Raw genomic sequence first — 27,556 nt, 5'->3', positions numbered from 1 at the left:
TATTCTTTTAGGTGGAGATGTTCACTGAGGATTGTGTCCCTTTTTTTGTTACTTACACATACCTGATTTCAGTGCTGGAAATGACTTGTAGTGCCAGAAATCGCGAAGAGCAGAGATGCCAGGCTCAAAAAGTAAAACTGCCTGGGACGTTGGGGATACTTGTGACCACACAGGTGTAAAGAAGGTATTCTAACCCTTATACCCTGCCTTCAGGCCTTAAAGATTTTTTATACAAGTGGATAAGCTAAATAATTTAAAGCATATGAAATTGCTTACATTATATTATGCTTATCTCTAATGTTTCTTCATTATAATAGAAATTTCTGCTAACTTACACACACACATATATGTGTGTGTGTGTGTATGTGGTTTGGGGCGACACCTAGCAGTTGTCAGGGTATACTTTTGTCTCACCTCAGTGCTCAGGGACTATGATGTTGTTGATGAATCTGAATTAGTTTCATTCAAGGCAAGCATTGTCAGCTATGTTATCTCTCTGGTCCCCATATGACTTTTTTAATGAGAAGAATTAACTCCAAACAGTACATCTGCATTGAAATCATGGGGAAGTTAACTTGAGTTGGCTATTATGTAGCCTAGAAAGTATATATTCTATTTTTTTAAATGCTAGCAGGGATTCTGGGCACAAATGTTTAAGGACTGGGTTTATTAACTCAATGGCCTTGCAATTATTTGGAGCATAATTTTGGGTGGCAAGGCGTCTTACTAATTTAAGAATGAGTATTTTTGTTGGAGGAACATCATCTGTCATCTAGGTAACTTTTCCACAGTGTTGGTGTACAACATCTCACAATCTCAGGCCTAGCTAGGCTTGGATGTAAAAATTGTTTTTCTGTTACTGTTACTGTAACTGACTATGCTTCCGGTTATGTAACTGACTTTGATACTGTTTCTGTTGATTAAGTTAATTTGCATATTCTGCCTATGTGGCTGAATATCATTGGTTAGAACATCAAGCTAGTAAATAAAAGGGGCTGAACAGGCTGCTTTGGGTCACAACACCAGAGACAGTTTGTGATCATCCATAAATTATTTCTTTCCCGTGTATACCTCAATGCCTAACCAAACCTTACTGCAACAACACAGAGAACATCCTTCTTCACAAATAATGAAAATCAACTTCTACATATTTGGAGAAGTTCTTCTATATTGAGGAGTCAATGAGGTTAGCAGGGTGTCTGCATCTGATTGACTTAATACAACATACAAACAATGTAGCTGGAAGAAGTCTTCAAGCTGCACTTAGCTCCTGCATGCTCCTCTGGCCACAAAGGCACATTCCCATATAAGCTCATTGTAAGTTCATGCCAGAGAGATCATATATCTGCCATCTCCCTGACTGTACATGTTTCACAGAAATAGAACAATAGAAAGATGCCTCTATTTCTTGTAACTGTGTGATTTCTTTTATTTTCTGGGTGTACTTGCTCTAACATTCTTTTTTTTCCTACATAAAGATGATGAATGCAGAAAGAAGATAAAACAATATTTTAATACTTTAAAGTGGACAGAAATATATCATTCTATCGAACTGGAGCTTGTTGATTCTATTCTGATGAAAACTCATCCCATCAAAATATTCAGCAATCATTATAATTATAATATAGATTTGATGGCCACTAATACTATTTCCTGAGGTGCTTTTCTAATCTGGTCTATATGATTGTGATAATATAATCTCATTCTTATGCAAAATCAAGTGTAAAGCTTCTGATCTGATCATGCCTTGTACAAACCACAAGTGATTCCACCACTCTCTTTCTTATATGAATTACACTTTTGATTAGTTTCCTCTGAGAGCTTCATACATAGTATGGTCACATCCCAGAGTTGAATCCTTCAAGGTCGGAGATGGGTGCTTGTTAGTTTTTTTTTATCTCCAGTGAATCAACTCAGTTCTGACAGGAATTGCAGGATCTGTGAGTGGATGCTATACTGAACTATGTGCTCTTGCACAAAAGAATTCACAAAAAATATCAGAGATTTGGAAAGGAGCTGAGAAACTTGGAGGGCAGTAGACTAAAGCTACAAACACATACTCTTCTGCCACCAATTCAAATCTATTTTTTGCTAGCTCAGAGCTTAGTGCTCATACCCATTGCATGAATGATATTAATACTAGTATTAATGATATTAGCACTATCAATAACAGTATTTGTTCAGGAATTGCACAATAAAGACATTGAGTTAAGAGTAAGTAACTTGGCTGAGTGCTTTGTTATGTACTGGACACTAAACAGATATTCATGGAATCAATGCAAAATGAATTAAATAAACAGAAAACACATACCTCATAGGTAGAATGTTCAGTAAAACATATTTGGGGGATAATGTTCCTACCACATAAAAAATTGCTGGGTGGAGTACTGGAGCAATAGCACAGCGGGTAGGAAATTTGCCTTGCACGCGGTTGACCTGGGTTCAATTCCCAGCATCCCATAGGGTCCCCTGAGCACCTCCAGGGGTAATTCCCGAGTGCAGAGCCATTAGTAACCACTGTGTATCGCCGGATGTGACCCAAAAAGCAAAAAAAAAATTGCTAGGGGGGATACACCTGGAAGTGCTGGAAAGGCATGAGGTTCAGGAATGAACACAGGATCATGCAGAAGCAAAGCATGTCATCTGAGACTTGAGTCACATTCCCAGCCACTGTAAGGTCATAATGTTAAGAAGGAGAAGGTGGTGAGAATTTGTTACTCATTGTGTGCCTGGGTATTTATTTTTGAGAAGGAGACGCTGGGAGAAAGAGAGAATTAAGGAAAGTACATTCAAATAAATAATGAGGAATTAAGTGACATTATGAAGCACATTAATCAAATCTTAATTAATGACAGATTAATTCCTGTCATAGTAGGCAGAAATAAAGATTTATATTGCAAAAGGGTAAAAAGAATCTTATAATTAAAAAGAGGGAAATGGAAAAATTATTCTATAAAAGGGAGTTGGTGCCCCAAAGGGAGGGGGGAAGGAGAGAGAGAGAAAGAGAGAGAGAGACAGATAGAAAGACAGCAAGACAGACAGACAGAAACAGAGACAGAGACAGAAAGAAGGAAAGTGCCTGTCACAGAGATAGGCTGGGGGGAGGGTAGCAGAAGGGAAACTGGGAACATTGGTGGTGGGAAATGTGCACTGGTGGAGAAATAGGTGTTGGATCACTGTATGATTGAAACCTGACCATGATCAGCGTTGAAACTTTGTATCTCATGGTAATTCAATTAAAAATAACAAACAACACATAACAAAAAACGCAGGAGATGTGAAAAAATAAAAAGAAGAAAAGAAAAAGGAGTTGGTTTTATAAAGGAAACTTTTTTTTAATTGAATCACTGTGAAATACAGTTACAAGCTTTCATGTCTGAGTTACAATCACACAATAATCAAGTACCCATCCCTCCACCAGTGCACATTTCCCACCACCAATGTTCCCAGTTTCCCTTCTTCTACCCTCCCCCCAGCCTATCTCTGTGACAGGCACTTTCCTTCCTTTCCCACCCTCCTCCTGCCTCCATGGCAGGAAATTTCCCCCATGCTCTCTCTCTACTTTTGGGCATTATGGTTTGCCATACATATACCAAGAGGTTATCATGGTTAGTCCTTTATCTACTTTCAGAACATATCTCCCATCCAGACCATCATTTTCTTAGTGATCCCTTCTATATTCCAGCTGCTTCTCCCTGCAACTCGTGAGAGAGGCTTCCAACTATGGAGTAATCTTCCTGGCCCTTGTATCTACTGTCCTTGCGTGTCAGTCTCATGTTATCTTATTTTATATTCCACAAATGAGAGCAGTCAGTCTATGTTTGTCCCTCTCTTACTTACTCATTTCACTTAGCATGATACTCGCCATGTCTATGCACATATAAGCAAATTTCATGACTTCATCTCTCCTCACAGCTGCATAGTAACATCTTATCTGCTCTTAAAGTTAAGATAAAGCTATGTGATACCCAAGATAAAGCAAGAGCCAGTCCCTTTGTTTTCTTGCTTATAAATCTTACTAGTTCCTTTGCTAGAAAAAAATATAGTTGGCTAGTTTAAACTAAAATTCATAGGGGAACTATTTTAAGTATTTTTGAAGCCTCCCTAATAGGTCCTGGGGCATATTCCCAGTGATTTGGGGCCATGCATGTTAGTGGTCAGATGTCTAGACCTGATGTAGAGATGTATGTGTGTGCCAGTGATGTGTGGGCCCCTGAGCCCAGCAATGCTATACCCAGTGCTGCTTCCATGGTGCCAGACACTGGACTGGGGATGAGATACATGCAAGGTACTCACCCTAAGCCCTACTCTTTCTTCCCCAGACTCCATTGAGTATTTTTTTAAAATTTATTTATTTTTAATTAGTGAATCACCGTGAGGGTACAGTTACAGATTTATACACTTTTGTGCTTATGCTTCCCTCATACAAAGTTCGGGAACCCATCCCTTCACCAGTGCCCATTCTCCACCACCAGTAAACCCAGAATCCCTCCCACCCTCCCCAATCCCATCTCCCCTCACCACACCCTGCCACTGTGGCAGGGCATTCCCTTCTGTTCTCTCTCTCTAATTAGCTGTTGTGTTTTGCAATAAAGGTGTTGAGTGGCCACTGTGCTCAGTCTCTAGCCCTCATTCAGCCCACAACTACCTTCCCCCACATGGCCTTCGACTACATTATAGTTGGTGATCCCTTCTCTGAGTTGCCCTTTCCCCAGAATGTGAGGCCAGCCTCCAAGCCATGGAGTCAACCTCCTGGTACTTATTTCTACAATTCTTGGGTGTTAGTCTCCCACTCTGTTATTCTATATACCATAGATGAGTGCAATCTTTCTATGTCTGTCTCTTTCTTTCTGACTCATTTCACTCAGCATGAAACTTTTCATGCTGATCCATTTAAATACAAAATTCATGACCTCTTTTTTCTAATAGCTGCATAGTATTGCATTGTATAGATGTACCAAAGTTTCCTCAACCAGTCATGTGTTCTAGGGCATTCGGGTTTTTTCCAGATTCTGGCTATTGTAAACAGTGCTGCGATGAACATACATGTGCAGATGTCGCTTCTCTGGGATATATTCCCAGCAGTGGTATTGCTGGGTCAAATGGGAGCTCAATATCTAATTTTTTGAGAATCGTCCATATTGTTTTCCAGAAGGGCTGAACCAGTCGGTATTCCCACCAGCAGTGTAGAAGGGTCCCTTTCTCCCCACATCCTCTCCAATAGCAGTTGCTTTTGTTGTTTTGGATGTGTGCTAGTCTCTGTGGTGTGAGGTGGTATCTCATGGTTGTTTTGATCTGCATCTCTCTGATGATTAGTGATGTAGAGCACTTTTTCATGTGCCTTTTGGCCATTCGTATCTCTTCCTTGGTAAAGTTTCTGTTCATTTCTTAGCCCCATTTTTGGATGGGGTTGGATGTTTTCTTCTTGTAGAGTTCAACCAGTGCTTTATATATCATTGATATCAACCCCTTATCTGATGGGTATTGTGTAAATATCCTTTCTCATTCTGTGGATAGTCTTGGGATTCTGGTCACTGTATCTTTTGCGGTGCAGAAGCTTTTTAGTTTAATGTAGTCCCATTTGTTGATCTCTGTTTTTACTAGATTGCTCAGTTCCGTGTCACCTTTGAAGATACTTTTATCTTCAATATCGTGGAGGGTTTTGACGACCTTGTCTTCAATGTACCTTATGGTTTGTGGTCTAATGTTGAGGTCTTTAATCAAATTTTGATCTGACTTTTGTGCATGGTGTCAGGTCCAGGTCTAAGCCCATTTTTTTGCATGTGGTTGTCCATTTGTGCCAGCACCATTTGTTAAAGAGGCTTTCCTTGCTCCACTTCACATCTCTTGCTCCCTTATCGAAGATCAGATGATCATACATTTGGGGTTGTGTGTAGGGATATTCCACCCTGTTCCATTGGTCTACGGCTCTGCCATTGTTCCAGTACCATGCTGTTTTAATTGTTACTGCTTTGTAGTAAAGTTTGAGGTTAGGGAGGGTGATGCCTCCCATCGTCTTTTTCCAAAGAATTGTTTTAGCTACCCTTGGACGTTTGTTGTTCCATATGAATTTTAGGATTGCTTGATCCATTTCTTTGAAGAATGTCATGGGTATCCTTATAGGGATCGCGTTGAATCTGTATAATGCTTTGGGGAGTATTGCCATTTTGACAACATTGATTCTCCCTATCCACGAGCAGGGTATATGTTTCCATTTCCTCATGTCCTCTTTCATTTCATGGAGTAGCGTTTTGTAGTTTTCTTTGTAGAGGTCTTTTACTTCCTTGGTTAAGCTGATTCCGAGGTACTTGATTTTCTGGGGCACGATTGTGAATGGGATTGCTTTTTTCATGTCCCTTTCCTCTGCCTCATTGTTTGCATATATGAAGGCCATGGATTTTTGGGTACTGATTTTGTAGCCTGCAACTTTATTGTATAAGTCTATTGCTTCTAAGAGTTTCTTAGTAGAGGCTTTAGGCTTCTCTAGATATAGTATCATACCGTCTGCAAATAGTGAGAGTTTGATTTCTTCCTTTCCTATCTGGATGCCCTTAATCTCTTTTTCTTGTCTAATAGCTATCGCAAGTACTTCCAGTACTATATTGAAGAGGAGTGGTGAGAGTGGGCATCCTCGTCTTGTGCCTGATCTCAGAGGAAAGGCCCTTAGTTTTTCCCCACTGAGGATAATGCTTGCCGTAGGCTTGTGATAGATGGCTTCGACCATCTTGAGGAAAGTTCCTCTAAACCCCATTTTGGCGAGAGTTTTCATCATGAATGGATCTTGGATCTTGTCAAATGCTTTCTCTGCATCTATTGATATGATCATATGGTTTTTATCTTTACTTTTGTTGATATGGTGGATTATGTTGATTGATTTCCGATTGTTAAACCATCCTTGCATCCCTGGGATGAATCCCACTTGGTCGTGATGTATGATCTTTTTGATGAGTTGTTGGATCCTATTTGCTAGTATTTTGTTGAGGATCTTCGCATCGGTGTTCATCAGGGATATTGGTCTGTAATTTTCTTTCTTAGTGGTGTAACTTTGTTTGCTTTTGGTATTAGGGAGATGTGTGCTTCATAGAAACTGTTTGGGAGAGTTCCTGTTTTTTCAATTTCCTGGAAAAGTTTGAGGAAAACAGGCAACAGGTCTTCTTTAAATGTTTGGAAGAATTCGCCAGTGAAACCATCTGGGCCTGGGCTTTTATTTTGGGGGAGGTTTTTGATTACAGTTTCAATTTCCTTAACATTGATGGGTCTATTCAGGTATTCCAAGTCTTCTTTGTTCAGTCTTGGGAGATTGTAGGAATCGAGGAATCCATCCATTTCTTTTAGGTTCTCCTGTTCTGTGGCATATAGACTTTCAAAGTAGTCTCTAATGATCTTTTGAATCTAACTGGTTTCTGTTATGATGTCCCCCTTTTCATTTCTGATTCGGTTTATTAGGGTTCTCTCTCTTTCTTTCTTTGTGAGTCTTGCTAGCGGTTTATCAATCTTATTTATTTTCTCGAAGAACCAGCTCTTTGTTTCATTGATCTTTCGGATTGTCTTTTTGGTTTCCATGTCATTAATTTCTGCTCTAATTTTTATTATTTCTTTCCTTCGATCTGGTTTGGGTTCCTTTTTCTGGTCCTTTTCTAAGGTCTTGAGTCGTGAAGTCAAGCTGTCTATGTGGGTCCTTTCTTCCTTCCTGAGGAATGCTTGGAGAGCTATAAATTTTCCCCTTATCTCGGCTTTAGCTGCGTCCCATAGGTTTTGGCAGGTCGTGTCTTCATTCTCATTTGTTTCTAAGTATTTTTTGATTTCTTCTTTGATTTCCTTCCTGACCCACTCATTGTTCAACATTGAATTGTCTAATTTCCAAGTGTTTGATTTGATTCTCCGTGTCGGTGAGTGGTTGGTTAGCTTCTACCTTCAGCGCATCGTGGTCTGAAAAGATGGTTGATACAATTTCTATTTTTCCGATTCTATTGAGGTATGTTCTGGGGCCCAGTACATGGTCTATTTTAGAAAATGTTCCGTGTGCACTGGAAAAGAATGTGTATTCTTTCTTTTTGGGGTGTAAGGCCCTGTATAAGTCTATTAGGCCTCTCTCTTCAATTTCTTCTTTCAGAGTCAGTGTTTCCTTGTTGAGTTTTGTTCTTGTCGATCTATCTAGAGGCGATAAGGCCATATTGAAGTCTCCGACTACTATTGTGCTGTTAGTGATGTCCTCTTTGAAGTCTGCTAGGAGTTGTTTTAAATATTTAGCTGGTTGCTCATTAGGTGCATATATGTTTAAGAGTGTGATTTCTTCCTGTTGTACATATCCCTTGATAAACAGAAAATGACCTTTGCTGTCCCTTTTAATCTTTTTCAACCTGAAATCTATGTTGTCGGATATTAGGATGGCCACTCCAGCTTTTTTAAGGGGGTTGTTTGCTTGCAGGATTGTTTTCCATCCTTTGACTTTGAGTCTATGTTTACTCTGTTTGTTCAGGTGTGTTTCTTGCAGGCAACAGAATGTTGGGTTTAATTTCCGGATCCATTTAGCCACTCTATGTCTCTTGATAGGTGCATTTAGGCCATTGACATTGAGAGAGATTATTGTGATGGGGTTTTGTGTCATCTTTCTGTGAGATTTGTTGTTCTTATGGGGCTCCTACTTGTCTCACAGTAGTCCCTTTAGACCTTCTTTCAAGTTTGGTTTTGAGTCTATGAAGTTCCTGAGCTGTTGTTTGTCCGAGAAGTAGTGTATGTTTCCTTCGAGTTTGAGTGAGAGTTTAGCCGGATAAAGTATTGTTGGTGAGGCATTCATTTCATTGAGTTTTTTCACTATGTCCCACCATTGTCTTCGGGCTCGGAGGGTTTCCTCTGACAGGTCTGCTGTAAATTTGAGGGGTGCTCCTTTGTATGTGATTTCCTTCTTTGACCTTGCTGCTTGCAGAATTGTGTCTCTATCCATAGCATCCGTCATTCTGACTATGATATGCCTTGGAGTCTTTTTATTTGGGTCTCTTTTTGCTGGTACTCTTTGGATTCCTTGTATCTGGATGCCTGCCTTCTCCAGCTCTGGGAATTTCTTAGCAATGATGTTTTTGACTGTGTTTTTTTCATTGGGGTTACTTCCCTGTGGTTCTGGTACTCCAATGATTCTTATGTTGTTCCTCTTGAAGTCATCCCCCAGGGCTCGGATTCGTTCTATAGCCATTTTGAAGTCTTTGGCCATGATTTGTTGTTGTCTATAAGCTTTCTGTAGCTCATCTTCTAGGTCGCTGATTCTGTCTTCGGCTGTAGTCATTCTACTGTTGAGGCCATCTAATGAGATTTTTAGTTCATCTACCGATTCCTTTATTTGTGTGACTTCCGTTCGTAGGTTTGAAATTTCTGCTCTCATTTCTTCCTGCATTTTCTTAGTAGACCGTTGCAGTGCTTCATTCATCTCCTCCTGTAACTTATTGGATGTCTGTTCCATGGTTGCTTGTAATAGGTCGACTCTCCTCCAGATTTCCTCTCTGAATTGCTTATCTGAGAGGTCGTAGATGTGAGTAGCCCCTGATGATGTTTCTGGAATCTTTTCATTTCCCTCTCTTGGTGGAGGGGATTTTCGCTGCTTCTTCATCTTGATATGGAAGTGTAGAGTCTGAGCTTTGTGGTTCTTTATTCCTGTTCCCTCTTGTTGTGGGAAGGAGGGTTTCTGTTGGTGCTAAGCTTCCCTTATTCAGTGATAGGTTGTATAAAGTTAGACTAAGCTAATGGGTATTTTGCATAGGTGGTTGAGATGATTATAGTGATTTTCAAAGAAATAGACAATACCTATTGTGCTAAGGTTAGAGATAGTATCTGTGGAGATAATATCTGCTGCCGCTCCGACAGGAGGCCATGCCCACTTTGAGACCACGCCCACTGAGATACAGGCCACGCCCCCAGAATCTTCCTGGCGGGGTCGCAGTTTCTCGCAGATCCGCGCAGCTCAGGGAAGCGGTTCCAGGTCGGTCCTCACCTGTTCAAGACGTGTGAGATGGGGCTGCGCTGGGCTTGATTGGCCGTGGAGGCAAAGTGGGGGAGGATGCAGAGAAGCCCAAGCCAGCAGAAAGCCGACTTGGGGGACAGTTTCTCGCAGATCCACGCAGCGCAGGGACTCCATTGAGTATTTTTAAAGCAAGAAGATGCACAGCTGATATGCAAAACATCCTTTGCACCTGATGTGTATGAGTCAGACTTAAGGATTTCCAGTATTTTTCCTGCACAGCCCTAAAGTTATCATTTGGCTGTAGAAACAGAATGGTTCTCATGAAAGCTGCGTCAGAGAGGGAGAATGGCTGCTGCTTCATTGCCAAGAGAAAGAGACTCCTGGCCCCCTGTAGTTGCCAGTAGGATACCCAGGATACCCGGAATTGCATGAGGCCCCCCAAAGATGCCAGTTCTCAACATTATCATGACAAAGGCATTGGATCTATGTCAACTTCATTCAAACACATCTAACTCCTAGTTGAGGGCTAGCAAACTTCATTTTAGAGGTTTTTTTTTTTCATTTTGGGTCACATCCAGCAATGCTCAGGAGTTACTCCTGGCTCTGCACTGAGGAATTACTCCTGGCAGTGTGTGGGGCGACCCTATGGGATACTGGAGATTGAATCCAAGTCAGCCGCATGCAAGGCAAACACCCTACCCACTGTACAATTACTCCAGCCCCTCATTTTAGAATTTAATTTACCAAAGGACTATTGTGTGTCTATACACATATAATATACATAGTAATATATAATGCTATTTTAATAGAGAGGGTGTTTACAGAGAAGGAACTACTTAGGTGTTTAAAATGTTTGGGAGATTCAGTGGAGGTTCACCAATCTCACCTGGGTGTGGTGTAGGAGACTTGTTGATTTTCCTGTGCTTCTGTTTCCCTATTTAGATCTTTTTTTTTTTTTTTTTTGGTTTTTGGGTCACACCCGGTGATGCACAGGGGTTACTCCTGGCTCTTCACTCAGGAATTACCCCTGGCGGTGCTCAGGGGACCATATGGGATGCTGGGATTAGAACCCGGGTCGGCCGCGTGCAAGGCAAACGCCCTACCCGCTGTGCTATTGCTCCATCCCCTCCCTATTTAGATCTTAATCATGGTGCTGGTCAACCACAGGACTATCTGACGTCAGTGGGAACAGAAGAAATGACCTGTGAGTGCACAAATATATTTTATTCAGTTAGTTTTTGGAGTCACACCTAGTGGTGTTCAGGATCTACTCCTGACTCTGTATACCTAGAGATCTGTCCTCTTGGGCTTGGTGGACCATGTTAGGCTGGCTGCTGTGTTTACCCTACCTGCTGTACTATTCTCTCTGGCCCCAATTTATTTTATTTTATTTTGCTTTGGGGGCTACACCTAACAGTCCTCAGGGATCACTTCTGGTAGTGCTTGGGGAGCCATGTATGGTACTGGAGATCAAATCAGAGTTAACTGCCTGCAAGGTATGCCTTAACCCTGGTACTATGTCTCCAGCCCCACAACTATGTAGATTTTATATTATGTGTATGTGGAGGAGGGACTAAAGGAACGAAGAAAGGGAAGTTTCACAGGAAAGGCAACAAGAAATTTGGCCAATTGTGGGGAATGGTGGAGGATGTGCTGTTTCTAGGATTCTCAATAGACAACTGTCACTGTCACTGTTGCTCATCGATTTGCTCAAGTGGGCACCAGTAATGTCTCCATTGTGAGACTTGTTGTTATTGTTTTTGGCGTATTGAATACGCCAGGGGTAGCTTGCCAGGCTCTGCCGTGCGGGTGAGATACTCTTGGTAGCTTGCCCGGCTCTCTGAGAGGGGCAGAGGAATCGAACCTGGGTCGGCTGCATGCAAGGCAAATGCCCTACCGCAGTGCTATCACTCCAGCCCCCAATAGACAACATGTAATAGAAAACAAGAGGATAAGAAATGGTGTACTTACACAACGAACATCCTTTCCTCTCCTCTTCTAACCCCCTGACAGTCAGCCCCGCCCTACTCCTTTTTGGCGTCTACACAGAGATGTCTCAGTTGGAATGCTTTTTGGGATTATTAAGTAAAACGACAAGGCAGTTACTTTATACCCCACCATTTGCTTTAGCCTAGTCACATAAACTGGATAAGAAGGGTCTAATTCTCAAGAGATGGTGGTGATGGTGAGAATTCTTATGGGAATGAGACAATGAAAGTTGCTGGAGCTTATTTAATTCTGGGTTTGCCAAATGGAAAATACACAAAAGAAAAGTGGTACAAAATATTCAATGTTGTTTTGAAATAAAGCCCAGTTTTGAAAGAAATAATTGCCACTTTAAGCCATATTATTATTTCATGCCTCAACAATTAAAAGATGCTGAAGTGTTTAATTTTGACCAAGTTTATACAAACTTGTGTGAGAATCAGAAAATTATAATTTAAGAGGGATTTCTGTTGCTTGTGCAATAACTAGTGCACATATTAGTCATTCCCTTACCAGATGTATACGACCAAATCTATGCCTTAACTAAGTACATCAAAAACATATATATTAGCACTGTCAGAATCATGCAACATACACTGTAATAAATAAATACATCCGAACCTTGTTAGCCAACTTGATTTTGCTTCTAAATTTTCAAGCTGTTGATAGCATCATTGTTGAGTTTGCAGCTTATCTGTTTTTTAATTAAATTACTTTTTTTGAATTTTTATTTGTAGTTTTTGGACCACACCTGGTGATGCTCTGAACTTACTCCTGGCCCTGCACTCAGGAATTATTCCTAGTGGTGCTCAAGTTACTATATGGGATGCCAGGGATTGAACCCTGATCAGTTATGTGCAAGGCAAGAACCCAACCTGCTGTACTATCTCTCTGGTTCTCTCATACTTATCTGTAGTTTTGTATTCTTTATTTTTACAAGGATGTTTGATATCCAAAATGAGTTACCCCAAAAGTGATTGAAAATAGTATGTGGGTTTCTGAGATCAAGGAGTATTAAAATAAAGACATTTTAGGGACTAGAGAGATAGCAAAACAGGTAGGGTGCTTGTCTTCATATAGATAACTGGAATTTAGTCCCATCACTATAGTGTTCACTTCTGAGCATAGAGCCTGGAATATGCCTTGAGCATAGCTGGGTGTGGCCTCCCAAACTAAAATAATTTAAAAATCAAGTAAGAATATAAAATATCTGCCTCAGACTTATAAAATAATCTATTTGAGTTGGCATGTTTTTTATAAATTACTATGCTGATCTTAATGGAAATGCTTCATGCATATGGTGGCCATTACACATATATGATAGTAAAGGAAATAATTCCTCATTAAATTAGGAGTTACAGTAAAGCTATGGTAGGCATGATAGCAAAGTAATCTCCATGCACATCTGGGAAGATATTGTAGCAGTAAATATCTCCTCATCTAACATCTGAAATAGGGAATCTGTTTTGAAAGGGGATTGTCCTCAGTGACTGGGGTCTCAGGTTCCTTTCATCCTGGGCTCTCTCTCCCTCTGACATTAGTGTCCACTGCTAGGCTTTCTCCAGAAGTCCAGTGAAAAGAGAAAGATCATGGAAGGCTGTACCTTAGAGGCCTGAAGAGATCAGAAACAATCCATTAGCTGGACCTCAGGCTGTGTTCCTAGAAGGAGGATAAAGCAAGTTTGATGGAGAATTCGAATCTCTACCTTACTTTGCACATGGTTAGTTTTCAGTGAGTGTTGGTTGTGATTATTATTACTATTAGGTTGGAGGTCAATGTCTTCTATTTAATAACCATTTTTGTTTTAGGTGATGTGAAGGAAAGAACTCCTCTCTGTCTGTCTGTCTGTCTGTCTGTCTGTCTGTCTGTCTCTCTCTCTCTCTCTCTCTCTCTCTCTCCCTCTCTCTGTTTATTTAGCGTGGCACACCCAGTGCTTCTCAGGACTTATTCCTGGTTCTGCATTCAGGAATCATTCCTGCTAGTCTTGGGGGATAATATGGGGTGCCAAAGATAGAACCTGGGTTGATTGCATGCAAGGCAAGCACCCTATCTGCTGTACCATTGCTCTGATCCCTGCCTGCCTCTCTTTTTTAATCGATTTGTGTCATTTTGTGTCATATTAAAACCCAAGATTAGTAATCTATACCTCTACTAAGAAAGGAAATTGAAGATACTTGCAATATAGAACTGTAGCACTGTCATCCCATTGTTCATCAATTTGCTCGAGCAGGCACCAGTAATGTCTCCATTGTAAGAATTGTTGTTACTGTTTTTGGCATATTGAATAAGCCACGGGTATCTTGCCAGGCTCTGCCGTGTGGGCAGGATACTCCCGGTAGCTTGCTGGGCTCTCCAAGAGGGACTTGCAATGTATACTTTTTGTTTTTGGACCATTCCTTGCAGTGCGGAAGGGGGCTATTCCTGGAACTCTATTTGGGAGTCCAAATAACCCCCACCCAGCACTATATTCAGGGGACCATGCAGTGCCAGAAATTGAATCTGACTTTCTTCATGCAAAGTATTCACCCAATTCTTTGAATCTTCAGTCCATAATTTGTTTTTGAACTGAAGTGAAGCTTAACTTAATTGACTATCTCCTCCTCCCTACCACCCACCCTGGGTGGGGTCACACCCAAATGTTTACTTTTTTTTAAGAAGTTTTATTGGATCACTGTGAGATACAGTTATAAACTTGCATGATTACGTTTCAGTTACAAACACTCGAGCACCTATCCCTCCACCAGTGCACGTTTTCCATCACCATTATTCTCTGTGTCCCACCTGCCACACCCATCCCGCCCCACAACACTCCCTGCCTCTGTGGCAGGTACCATCTTTCTTTCTCTCTTTAATTTTGGGTATTGTGGTTTGCAATACAGATACTCAGAAGCCTTCCTGTTTGGACCTTGGTCTACTTTCAGCAAACATCTCCCATCCCGGGCGATGCCTCCAATTATCATTTACTTAGTGGTTCTTTCTCCATCTCAACTGCCTTTTCCCCCAGCACGTGGGGTCGGTTTCTAATTCATGGTTGACTGTCCTGGACAAGGGCATACTCTTGGCTCTGTGCTCAGGGCCACTCCTAGCAGTGCTGGAGGAATATGTGCAGTGTGAGGAATTGAACTATGGGCAGTGGCATGAAAAGCAAATGTCTTAACCCCTCAGCTATCTCTCAGCCCTTATCTGAATTTGGTTTTGTTTATGTTTTTTGCTTTTTTATTTTTTGCTTTGGGGCCACGTCTGAATGTACTCAGGACTTACTCATGGTTCTGTGTTCGCTAACACTCCTAGCTGTGCTTGTAGGACCAAATGTGGTGCCAGACATTGAAACCAGGCTGGCTGCATGCAAGGCAAACACATTACCAGTGATACTACCTTTCTTGCTCTCTTAACTGATTTCTAAAATAATTATGCACATTTAGTATTAAACTGGGCTGGAGCCATTGTACAGCAGCAGAGCATTTGCCTTGCACATGGCCGATCTGGGTTCGATTCCTCCACCCCTCTTGGAGAGCCCAGCAAGCTACCAAGAATATCTCGCCTTCACAGCAGAGCCTGGCAAACTACCTGTGGTGTATCCAATATGCCAAAAAACAGTAACAACAAGTCTCACAATGGAGACGTTATTGGTGCCCACTGAGAAAGTCGATGAGCAGTGACAGTGACAGTATTAAACTGTATCTTTTGGAAAATAAATACTTGATTGTCAAGTAACTGCACAAGAAAAAAACAGCTAAAATTTTCCCCTTTTATTGAACATATTTTGAAGAATAAAGAATTTATCAAATTCTTTAAATGATAAAATAATTTAAATAAAATAAAAAGCACTTTAAATCATAAAATAATTCTTTAAATGAGACTAGTAAAATATTTCAAGTGTTTTTATCCATTTTCTTTAGATATTATAAATAAAAACATGACATGTAGATAGAAACTTTATCATTCTATCTGTCTATTTAAGTGAGTGAATCCTCTCTAAAAAGGTTTGAGTAAGTACATTTCTTTAAAAGAACATAATTCTATCATGAAACTTTATTTACAAGTGCAGACAGCAGCCTGGATTTGGGCAAGTACTATATTTCAATTAATTCTTGTCTAGATTTCTCAATATTTTCCAAAGAAATTACATACTCTAATTTTATAGATTTTTAATGACACCTATGAAAGTGTTTTTTTCTCCAGGGTTTGGAACTTACTTTTACTTTGATTTTTGGTGGGAAGAATAACCATGTCCTAAGATAACATTGACTGCCTCACTATATCACTTGTCATCATCAGTCATGAAGCTGTAAATCACAGTTGTGTTGGCATGTTTTGTTAGGTCACAGTCCTTTAATGGCTATTGGTTACTTCAGAGTAAAAGTGACTCATTAAAAGTCACGGGAGAAAGACTTTAGCGAGTGCCAAAAATAAAAGCCTTTTCTGTTAAATTTGTTAATGAAATTTTAGTTGCATAATTGCATACTTTTTCTTCTCACAGGTAGATCAAAATTAAGCTTTATCCTAGAAGACTCAATAGACATCCATGATTTTTATTATCTAATGTTTCAAACTACCAAGGAGAGGGCCGTTTCTTAAAATGTCATCATCAGTAAGCAGAGTTCAAAAAAAATCAATTAGACACACACATGAATCTCAGAACAGAGTCGCTCGCTGCAGAGATGCCTTCGGACTTTTGAAGGAACACTTTTGCCAGTCCAGTCCAGACGGGAGCAGGTGCCATCCCTCCACCTCTCCCCTAGGCATCCCAGTGGCTGCAATCTTCTAGAACTCAACAAAAGGCCCAGGTACACAGTAGCAGTGACAGCAAATGCCAGGCCTTATGGGACAGGGGAGGAACCGGCCCTTCTTCCTCCTGCCTCCATGGGACTCTGAGATGACACCCGCAAACTGCCACCGGCTACTTAAGCCTCTACAAAGCCATGATCCAGAGACACACACTCAAATCTTGGAACTGAGCAGCTCACTGCAGAGATCTCTCCAGACCCTAATTATTAAAACTTTAGAATTCCTAGAGTGTGCGGCTGCAAAATGGCCGCATGACATTATATTCTATCCATAACAAGCAATACAAAACAAATTGTCTATCATTGCCTTTTTGTTAGCTTTGAGTAGTGGTGGGATTGGTGTCAAAATATCAAATGTAACCAAAGTAGAAAGAGAGTATGGGGAAAATTGTCACACAGGCAGGGGAAGACTTGGAAGGGTGTGGGGGATACTGGGGATTTTGGTGGTGGAAAATGTGCACTGGTGAAGGGATGTGTGTTTGATGATTGTATGACCGAAGCGCAAACATGTAAGCTTTGTAACTCTATCTTATGGTGAATCAATAAAAAGAGGGGGCAAATCAATTACCCATCAACCTTGTGCATATAATCTGACAGAAGTACTAAAGAGATCTAATTAAATGACCAACGTGGAAGTAGGCCTGATGTCCACTGAATTAAGTTGGTGTGATATGTCACATGTGGGAATCCCCAGAGAGAGTCTTATTGAAGTAATGAGATTTAGAATTATGATTTCACTCACAATGGATTACACAACAGATATTTTTGAAGTAGACTTTACACTCACCTGCAGCAATGTGGGGGTGGGTCAGGGTGAGTCACATTGTTCCTGGATCAGGCCTTCTGGAAATGGACAATGGTCAGGAAAGAATAGAGACAGCATCCCTTCCTAAGTTGGCTCTGGTGCAGTCCACTTCACTGGACTGACACTGAGTGAGACTGATGACTCATTTATGAAAGGCATCCAAACTGGGGCTGCTCGTGAAGAACTTGCATGTTTTCAATGATCTCTTCCAACCCCCTGCTTAGCATTTCCCTGGGCATTTCAGAGTGTAGAAGGTCACCAGCAAGACTTACGGAACATCCACCTGATCCATGGAAAACTCAGAATTCTTGACTTTCCCCAAGTAGTTTGTATTTGATTTCACTTCCAGCTCTGTCTGAACCCTGCTATCTCTCATGCCTGGCCTACTTATTTGCTCATGTCAAGTAAACCCAGAGGCAAATCCACATAAAATCTGTGTCAACAGACATCCCCTCTGGAATGAGATGTCACTGTCCTCATCTTGGAAGCATCTCCAATACTGAATTATTCTTTTATACTTTCTCTTACTTGATTGTATGAGGGAATTTCCCTTCCTTCTCACAGTGGGTAGAGAAAAAAGGAAAACTTCATTAAAAACTTTTAATGAATCCCTGCACCAGGGAACAACAAAGTCCCAATTTCCTATTCTTTTTTTTTCCGGGGGGATGAGTAATTCTGGCAACACTCAGGAATTACTCCTGGCAGTGCTCATGGGACATATGGGATGTCAGAGTTCAAATCAGCTTGGTCATGTGCAAGGCAAAACACCCTACCCACCCTACTATTGCTCTGGCTCTGAAAGTCTCAATTTTTTGCTTCTAACATTTGGACAATATTGATATTGGTGATGAAAAACCTAGAAGTGGATAGATGGATAAATTATAGTTATGTAAGAGATTATGTTAAAATGACTGGTGATTCTATTTTTATATTAGATTAAGTGTAGAGTACAAAATAGGAAGGAATGGAGCAAAGAAAATTTTAGTGTGAGATGCAGTTGGGGATTCATGTATCACAAGTTTAGTTTTTGATAATTGAGTTCTAGGCACTATGCAGGCATTCAGGTGGATATGTCACACTTACAATTAGTCATGTGTACCTAAGGCCAGATCTTTAAGCATATACCAAATTGCGAGTCTTGTGATAAAAGTCTTCTAGGGAGACAATATTGGACAAAACAATAGTGTTCTGAATACCCAATCTTTAGTAATTCTAATATACCAGTGATATAGATCATTAAAAAGCTGTTCATGATTGGGCTTCAATCATACAATTTCCCAACAACTATCCCTCCACCAGTGTACATTTTCCACCACCAATGTCCCCCGTTTCCCTCCCACCATCCCTCAACACCCTCCCCATAGCCTGCCTCTATGGCAGGAACTTTTCTTCTTCTTTTTCCTTTTGTGCCTTACGGTTTGCAATACAGGTACTAAGAGGTCATTATGTTTGTTCAGGGTGTTTAGTATTTTTATCCAAAAGGTAAGACTGGAGTAGCTTTTTTAACTGGATGGCAACTTTAGGGTGTTAATGTGACTGCTGAGGCTTCTGGAAGTATGGGGAAATGAGGGAAGGTAGTTCATCCCAACTTTGAGGAAGCCTGGAGATTTCAGACACAAAACCCGAATACCCAAATTTTCAGCAGATTATAGCTCAGTAGTCTATTCTGAGATGGTGGAGTCTGGTCTGCGATATGATGGCGATTTTATATTGTGGAAGTAAGTGGCTGCCTGGGGCTCTGCTTGGGTGGGCACCAGGCGGACCTGTCCTACCCCCCAATTTACTTTAATCTGTTCACCCTTGCACAGGTCCGAGATTTACTAGAGCTTTTGATATCTTTTGAGATTTATTTATAGAACTCTGAAGCAAGGCTGGTAGAAATGCTTACATGGTGGCACTGGAGTTGGTTTGTGGGGGATGACTGCCAGTGCTTTCAGGAGTAAAGGGAACTGGGCAGGAGGTAGCCCATCCCAATTCTGAGTAAACCTGGAGATTACAGTCACAAAACCTGCATATCTGAATGTTCAACATGTTAATATCTCAGTGAGGTCTGTCCTGAGATGGTGAAGTCTGGCCGGGAGCATGGCGGTGATTTTGGATTGTGAAAGCAAGTAGCTGCCAGAGGCTCTGCTTGGGTGACCTCTAGGCTGACCCTCCCCCCCCCCACTGCCCCCTCACCAATTTACCTTAGTCTGTTCAGCCATGCACAGGTCTGAGATTAACTGTGGTTTCTGATCTCTTCTGAGATTTATTTATGGGTCTCTGAAGCAAGGCCAGTGAATGAGCTTGTATAGCTGAGCCAGAGGTGATTTGTGGGTGTGGCTCCCACATACCTAACTTTTGACCATTTAATTTCTTGAGAAACTTGGTTCTGAGTTGTTGGGGTCTGATCAGAGGTACAGTAGCAATTTGGAGGGTATCAGGAAGCCTGAAGACAGCATCAGGCTGCTGATGCACTTGCCCCAGGGGGAAAAGTTGACCTGCTGGTGGCACTGCATCCCCAAAGGCACCACACTCCCAGGAATAAGCACCTTAAAGAGGTGAAAATAAGCAAACTTGGAAGCAGAAGGAAAAGTAGGAGATATTTTCCAAGATGGACAAGAGACTTAAGTCAGGGAGAGGGTAAATGACTGAAGGCTGAACTGTGGTTTTTCTATTTATGTTATTACTACTGATGCACGAGGACACTAACCAAATGGAAATGTAACTGCAAGAGGAAGCATTATGAAACTCTTTTTTTGTGGATTTATTTGGAATGTTGATGTTGCTAAATAAAAATTTGTTTCAACAATTTGCTTCCCATGTGTGATATAATCAGTTCCAGAGTGACTTCATTTATCATAAAGACAATGTTTTATGTATCAGAAGGAAAACATTATAAATGGAAGAATAGTTCCATAAAGGACCATAATTGTATTCTTTTTTACAGAGTTTGAAATTCTTTGTATGTGATTGACTTTCTTTCTAAGGCCAATATTATTTGTTCTTTTTTCTCAGAGTCCTTATTGTATCGCCTATGCTGTGCACTGAGTTAATTTTCAAATATCATAAAAATGCTTAAATAATTGCCTGAGTTGTATGAAGCTTATTATAAAGAGAATGTTAAACAGCTGTTTTCTATTTCTCCTGAACAAAAACAAGAACACAGCTTCATCTTAAGCCATAGAGACTTGGTTAGAAACAAAATGGAGATTTTTACATAGAGAAAGATTAACAATGGTGGGTTCCTGGAGAACAGAATAAAAAACACTTCAAGTGAGTCATAATTTAGGGATTTTCTGGGGCTTGCTCTATTCTCCCTGACAGTGGGCACTGTTATTAGTGTAAATTTTTGCAGAATGTACAGTTCTTCGCTTCTCTAATTTGTCTACCATGAAGATGACAGAGCTTCTACAATTTGATATCATGGACTTTTAAAGCTGCATTTCTCACCACTCTCCTATTTCATTTGCCTATTTCAATGAAGCATGGTATCCAAATAAGGCTTTATGCCACTGGGTCTGACTTTTTTCTAAGCCTTAGGAAAATCTAACTCAGATGTACTTTTGGCATGAAACCTCTCAGAATACCCCAATAAATATAATCTTTTTTTCACTACTTTTAAAAAGATTTTCTTGAAATACCCACTTACTAAACTATATTTTCTCATTCAAAAATTATTTATCTACCATGGGCATGTTCAATATTTTCAGTGTGGGGACAAAGTCATTCTTGCTGCAATAGAGCTTACATTTTTCTGGAAATATAGGCATCTCAATGCTTAGGTTTGTGTCATGCTTATTGTTATTTTCTGGCTGTGTAATATTGGTCAATTGGGTGGTGGCTGCCAAGCATTACTCAAGAGGATTGGTGTCCCTCCTGGTAATTCTGGCCAATTGTGCCAGTGGTTCCATGTAAAGGAATCGTTGCAGGACTTAATCACTGTCACTGTCACTGTCATCCCGTTGCTCATCGATTTGCTCAAGCAGGCACTAAGAAGGTCTCCATTGTGAGACTTCTTGTTACTGATTTTGGCATATTGAATATGCCACAGGGAGCTTACCAGGCTCTGCCGTAGGGTTGAGATACTCTGGGTAGCTTGCTGGGCTCTCTGAGAGGGGTGGAGGAATCAAACCAGGGTCGGCTACGTGCAAGGCAACTGCCCTACTTACCCGCTGTGCTATCACTCCAGAGCTCAGGACTTAAGACCTGAGATTAACTTGATTATGTTCAGGGGTCTCCAGGGCTGCACTGGGTGGTGCTGAAGGGACCATGAGGTGATGGGAATTGAACTGAGGGGTGATGTATGCAAAGGATGTGTCATAACCCCTTTACTGTCTATCTGTCCCTGATGAATTTTTCATGGTGACCATCCCCCAGTGGAGTTAAGGAATGGGTCCACGCCTAGCAATACTTGACTAGTTCAGTTCTGATAGTTCAGTTCAAGGCTCGTGCAGGGATATGAAGGGAGTCAGCAGGGCTACCCCAGTAGTGCTCAGGAGTAACACCCTGTGTGCTCATTGGGCCATGCAGTGCCAGTTATTGAACTCAGGCATTACACATGTTAAGGCTGTGCTCGACCTCTTGACTATTTCTATGACCCTTGATTACTTTTGCTTTTGGTTTTATAAAAATAATTTGGGGGCTGGACATAGGATACAGCAGGTAAGGCATTTAACTTGCATGCAGCCAACCCAAGTTTGATCCTTGAACCAGAAGTGATCCCTAAACAGAGTCAGCAGTAATCCCTGAGCACTGCCAGGTGTGGTCCCCAAGCATATATATGTCTTTATCTATCTATCTATCTATCTATCTATCTATCTATCTATCTATCTATCTATCTATCTATCTATCTATCTATCTATCTATTTATCTATCTATCCATCCATCCATCTATCTATCTGATCTATCCATCTGTTTACCTACCTATTAGTTTCTTGAAACAAATCACAACTAACCCAAACATGTTTTAATTAATATTTTGTTCATTTGTTTTGTTTTGTTTTCACTTGGGGACTATACCCAGAAATGCTCAGAACATACTCCTGGCTCTATTCTCAGGGATCATTTATGATGAGACTTGGAGGAACCATATAGCATCCAGGTATTAAAGTGGGGTTAGTGGCATGTGCCCTGCCTGCTGTCGAGTCTCTCTGACCCCTCAAATGGTTCTTGTTTGTGAGCCCCAGCTTCATGTCCTTGCTTATATTCTCACTAGGGTAGTCATTGCTAAATGTTCTACTGTTCTACTTCTTTTTCTTTCTTTTTCTTTTTTGGTTTTGGGGACTTATTGGCAATACTTAGGGCTTATTCTCCTAGCTCTGTGCTCAGGGATCACTCCTGGAGGTGCTTGGAGGACCAGATGTGGTGCGAAGTTACAGGGGTTAAGAAAAGCATCTTGACCCCTGTACCCTCTTTGGCTGAAATGCTTATATTTGCATTGGGCATGGATCCAGACAGGGATAGCTGCTATTACAGGCTTATGGATTACTGGGCACTTCCTCCCCCAGCCTGTTGTCTAGTGGCTTGGGATGGACATTTAGGAACGTGGATGTGGTTTTCTGCCTGTCTAAATATCATTTGATTTCCAAAACTGTAATCAAAAGTCTCCCCCAAAACAAAAGCCCAGGTCCAGACAGATTCACTGGAAAATTCTTCCAAAAATTTAAAGAAGACTTGTTGCCAGTTCTCCTCAAGCTTTTCCAGGAAATTGAAAAGACAGGAACCCTCCCGAACAGTTTTTATGAGGCACATGTCTCCCTAATACCAAAAGCGAATAAAGACACCATTAACAAAGAAAACTATAGACCAATATCCCTGATGAACACTGATGCAAAGATCCTCAACAGAATACTAGCAAACAGAATCCCACAACTCATCAAAAAGATCATACACCTCCCGAACTGGCTTTGTAACTGCGCACGTCCTTCAGGTACGAGGACCATCCCTCGGCCATGCCCTCCCTTCCCCTGCTTCCCGCCGCTGTCTGCGTCCCCTGAGTTTCTGAAGCCGCTCCCCGCCCGCCACGTGCACCCCGTCTCCCAAACTGGCTTTGTAACTGCGCACGTCCTTCAGGTACAAGGACCATCCCTCGGCCACGCCCTCCCATCCCCCACTTAACAGGAAGACAATGGGGGCGTGGCCTGTGTCTTAGTGGGCGTGGTCTCAAAGTGGGCGTGGCCTACTGGCGGAGCGGCCAACGCTAATGCGGCTGCAGTTATTCTTTGCTACCTCAGCTAAATCAGAACTGTGTATTTCTTTGAAAATTCACTTTTGTGATCTCAAACACTTACGCAAAATAGCCATTAGCTTAGTCTGACACTATAAAAGCTGTCAGTGAATAAGGGAAGTTTAGCACAATCAGAGCCCCTTTTTCCCACAAGAAGGAAGAGGAATAAATAACTACAAGGTTCCAACTCTACACTTCCATGACAATATGAAGAAGCAGCGAAAATCCCCCCCGCGAAGAGAGGGGGAAGAAGAGATACCAGAAACCTCAACAGGGGCTTCTCACATCTACGACCTCTGAGATAAACAATTCAGAGAGGAAATCTGGAGGAGAGTCGACCTACTCCAAGCAAATATGGAACAGACATACAATAAATTAAGGGAGGAGATGAATGAAGCGCTGGAACGGTCTACCAAGAAAATCCAGGAAGAAATGAGAGCAGAAATTTCAAACCTACGAACGGAAGTCACACAAATAAAGGAATCGGTAGATGAAATAAAAATCTCACTAGATGCCCTCAACAGTAGAATGACTACAGCCGAAGACAGAATCAGTGACCTGGAAGATGAGCTGCAGAAAGCTTATAGACAACAACAAATCATGGCCAAAGACCTCAAAATGGCTATAGAACGAATCAGAGCCCTGGGGGATGACTTCAAGAGGAACAACATTAGAATCATTGGAGTACCAGAACCACAGGGAAGTAACCCCAATGAAAAAAACACAGTCAAAGACATCATTGCTAAGAAATTCCCAGAGCTGGAGAAGGCAGGCATCCATATACAAGGAGTCCGAAGAGTACCAGCAAAAAGAGACCTGAATAAAAAGACTCCAAGGCATATCATAGTCAGAATGACGGATACCATGGATAGAGACACAATTCTGCAAGCAGCAAGGTCAAAGAGGGAAATCACATACAAAGGAGCACCCCTCAGATTTACAGCCGATCTGTCAGAAGAAACCCTCCGAGCCCGAAGACAATGGTGGGACATAGTGAAAAAACTCAACGAAATGAATGCCTCACCAACAATACTTTATCCGGCTAAAGTCTCACTCAAACTCGAAGGAACCATACACTATTTCTCGGACAAACAACAGCTCAGGAACTTCATAGACTCAAAACCAATCTTGAAAGAAGGTCTAAAGGGGCTACTGTAAGACAAGGAGGAGCCCCATAAGAACAACAAATCCCACAGAAAGATGACACAAAACCCCATCACAATAATCTCTCTCAATGTCAATGGCCTAAATGCACCTATCAAGAGACATAGAGTGGCTAAATGGATCCGGAAATTAAACCAAATATTCTGTTGCCTGCAAGAAACTCACCTGAACAAACAGAGTAAACATAGACTCAAAGTCAAAGGATGGAAAACAATCCTGCAAGCAAACAACCCCCTTAAAAAAGCTGGAGTGGCCATCCTGGTATCTGACAACATACATTTCAGGATGAAAAAGATCAAAAGGGACAGCGAAGGTCATTTTCTGTTTATCAAGGGATATGTACAACAGGAAGAAATCACACTCTTAAACGTATACACTCCTAACGAACGACCGGTTAAATATTTAAAACGACTCCTAACAGACTTCAAAGAGGACATCACTAACAGCACAATTAATTGTAGTCGGAGACTTCAATATGGCCTTATCGCCTCTAGATAGATCGACAAGAACAAAACTCAACAAGGAAACACTGACTCTGAAAGAAGAAATTGAAGAGAGAGGCCGAATAGGCCTATACAAGGCCTTACACCCCAAAAAGAAAGAATACACATTCTTTTCCAGTGCACACGGAACATTTTCTAAAATAGACCATGTACTGGGGCCCAGAACATACCTCAATAGAATCGGAAAAATAGAAATTGTATCAACCATCTTTTCAGACCACGATGCGCTGAAGATAGAAGCTAACCACTCACAAATACGGAAAATCAAATCAAACACTTGGAAATTAAACAATTCAATGTTGAACAATGAGTGGGTCAGGAAGGAAATCAAGGAAGAAATCAAAAAATACTTAGAAACAAATGAGAATGAAGACACAAGCTACCAAAACCAATGGGACGCAGCTAAAGCCGTGTTAAGGGGAAAATTTATAGCTCTCCAAGCATTCCTTAGGAAGGAAGAAAGGGCCCACATAGATAGCTTGACTTCACGACTCAAGACCTTAGAAAAGGACCAGAAAAAGGAACCCAAACCAGACCTAAGGAAAGATATAATAAAAATTAGAGCAGAAATTAATGACATTGAAACCAAAAAAACAATCCGAAAGATCAATGAAACAAAGAGTTGGTTCTTTGAGAAAATAAATAAGATTGATAAATGCTAGCAAGACTCACAAAGAAAGAAAGAGAGAAAACTCTAATAAATTGAATCAGAAATGAAAAGGGGGACATCATAACAGAAACCAGTGAGATTCAAAAGATCATTAGAGACTACTTTGAAGGTCTATATGCCACAAAACAGGAGAACCTAAAAGAAATGGATGGATTCCTTGATTCCTACAATCTCCCAAGACTGAAGAAAGAAGACCTGGAATACCTGAATAGACCCATCAATGTTAAGGAATATGAAACTGTGATCAAAAACCTCCCCCAAAACAAAAGCCCAGGCCCAGATGGTTTCACTGGCGAATTCCTCCAAACATTTAAAGAAGACCTATCTCCTGTTTTCCTCAAACTTTTCCAGGAAATTGAAAAAACAGGAACTCTCCCAAACAGTTTCTACGAAGCACACATCTCCCTAATACCAAAAACAAACAAAGACATCACTAAGAAAGAAAATTACAGACCAATATCCCTGATGAACACCGATGCGAAGATCCTCAACAAAATACTAGCAAATAGGATCCAACAACTCATCAAAAAGATCATACATCACGACCAAGTGGGATTCATCCCAGGGATGCAAGGATGGTTTAACATTCGGAAATCAATCAACATAATCCACCATATCAACAAAAGTAAAGATAAAAACCATATGATCATATCAATAGATGCAGAGAAAGCATTTGACAAGATCCAACATCCATTCATGATGAAAACCCTCGCCAAAATGGGTTTTAGCGGAACTTTCCTCAAGATAGTCAAAGCCATCTACCATGAACCTAAGGCAAGCATTATCCTCAACGGGGAAAAACTAAGGGCCTTTCCTCTCAGATCGGGGACAAGACAATGATGTCAACTCTCACCACTTCTCTTCAATATAGTACTGGAAGTACTAGCAATAGCCATTAGGCAAGAAAAAGATATTAAGTGCATTCAGATAGGAAAGGAAGAAGTCAAACTCTCACTATTCGCAGATGATATACTATATCTAGAGAAGCCTAAAACCTCTACTAAGAAACTCTTAAAAACAATTGACCTATACAGTAAAGTCGCAGTCTATAAAATCAATACCCAAAAAACCATGGTTTTCCTATATGCAAACAATGAGACAGAGGAAAGGGACATGAAAAAAGCAATCCCGTTCACAATCGTGCCCCAGAAAATCAAATACCTCAGAATCAGCTTAACGAAAAGAAGTAAAGGACCTCTACAAAGAAAAGTATAAAATGCTACTGCATGAAATAAAAGAATGCAAAAGAATGGGCTTAGACCTCGACTTGACACCATGCACAAACATCAGATCAAAATGGATTAAAGACTTCAACCTCAGACCACAATCCATAAGGTACATTGAAGACAAGTTCGGCAAAACCCTTCACGATATTGAAGCTAAAGGTATCTTCAAAGATGACACGGAACTAAGCAATCTAGTAGAAACAGAGATAAACAAATGGGACTATATTAAACTAAGAAGTTTCTGCACCACAAAAG

This window comes from Sorex araneus, chromosome 4, assembly GCF_027595985.1.
Source record: "Sorex araneus isolate mSorAra2 chromosome 4, mSorAra2.pri, whole genome shotgun sequence".
Classification (NCBI taxonomy): Eukaryota; Metazoa; Chordata; class Mammalia; order Eulipotyphla; family Soricidae; genus Sorex; species Sorex araneus.
Note: the sequence above shows the minus strand (reverse complement) of the source record.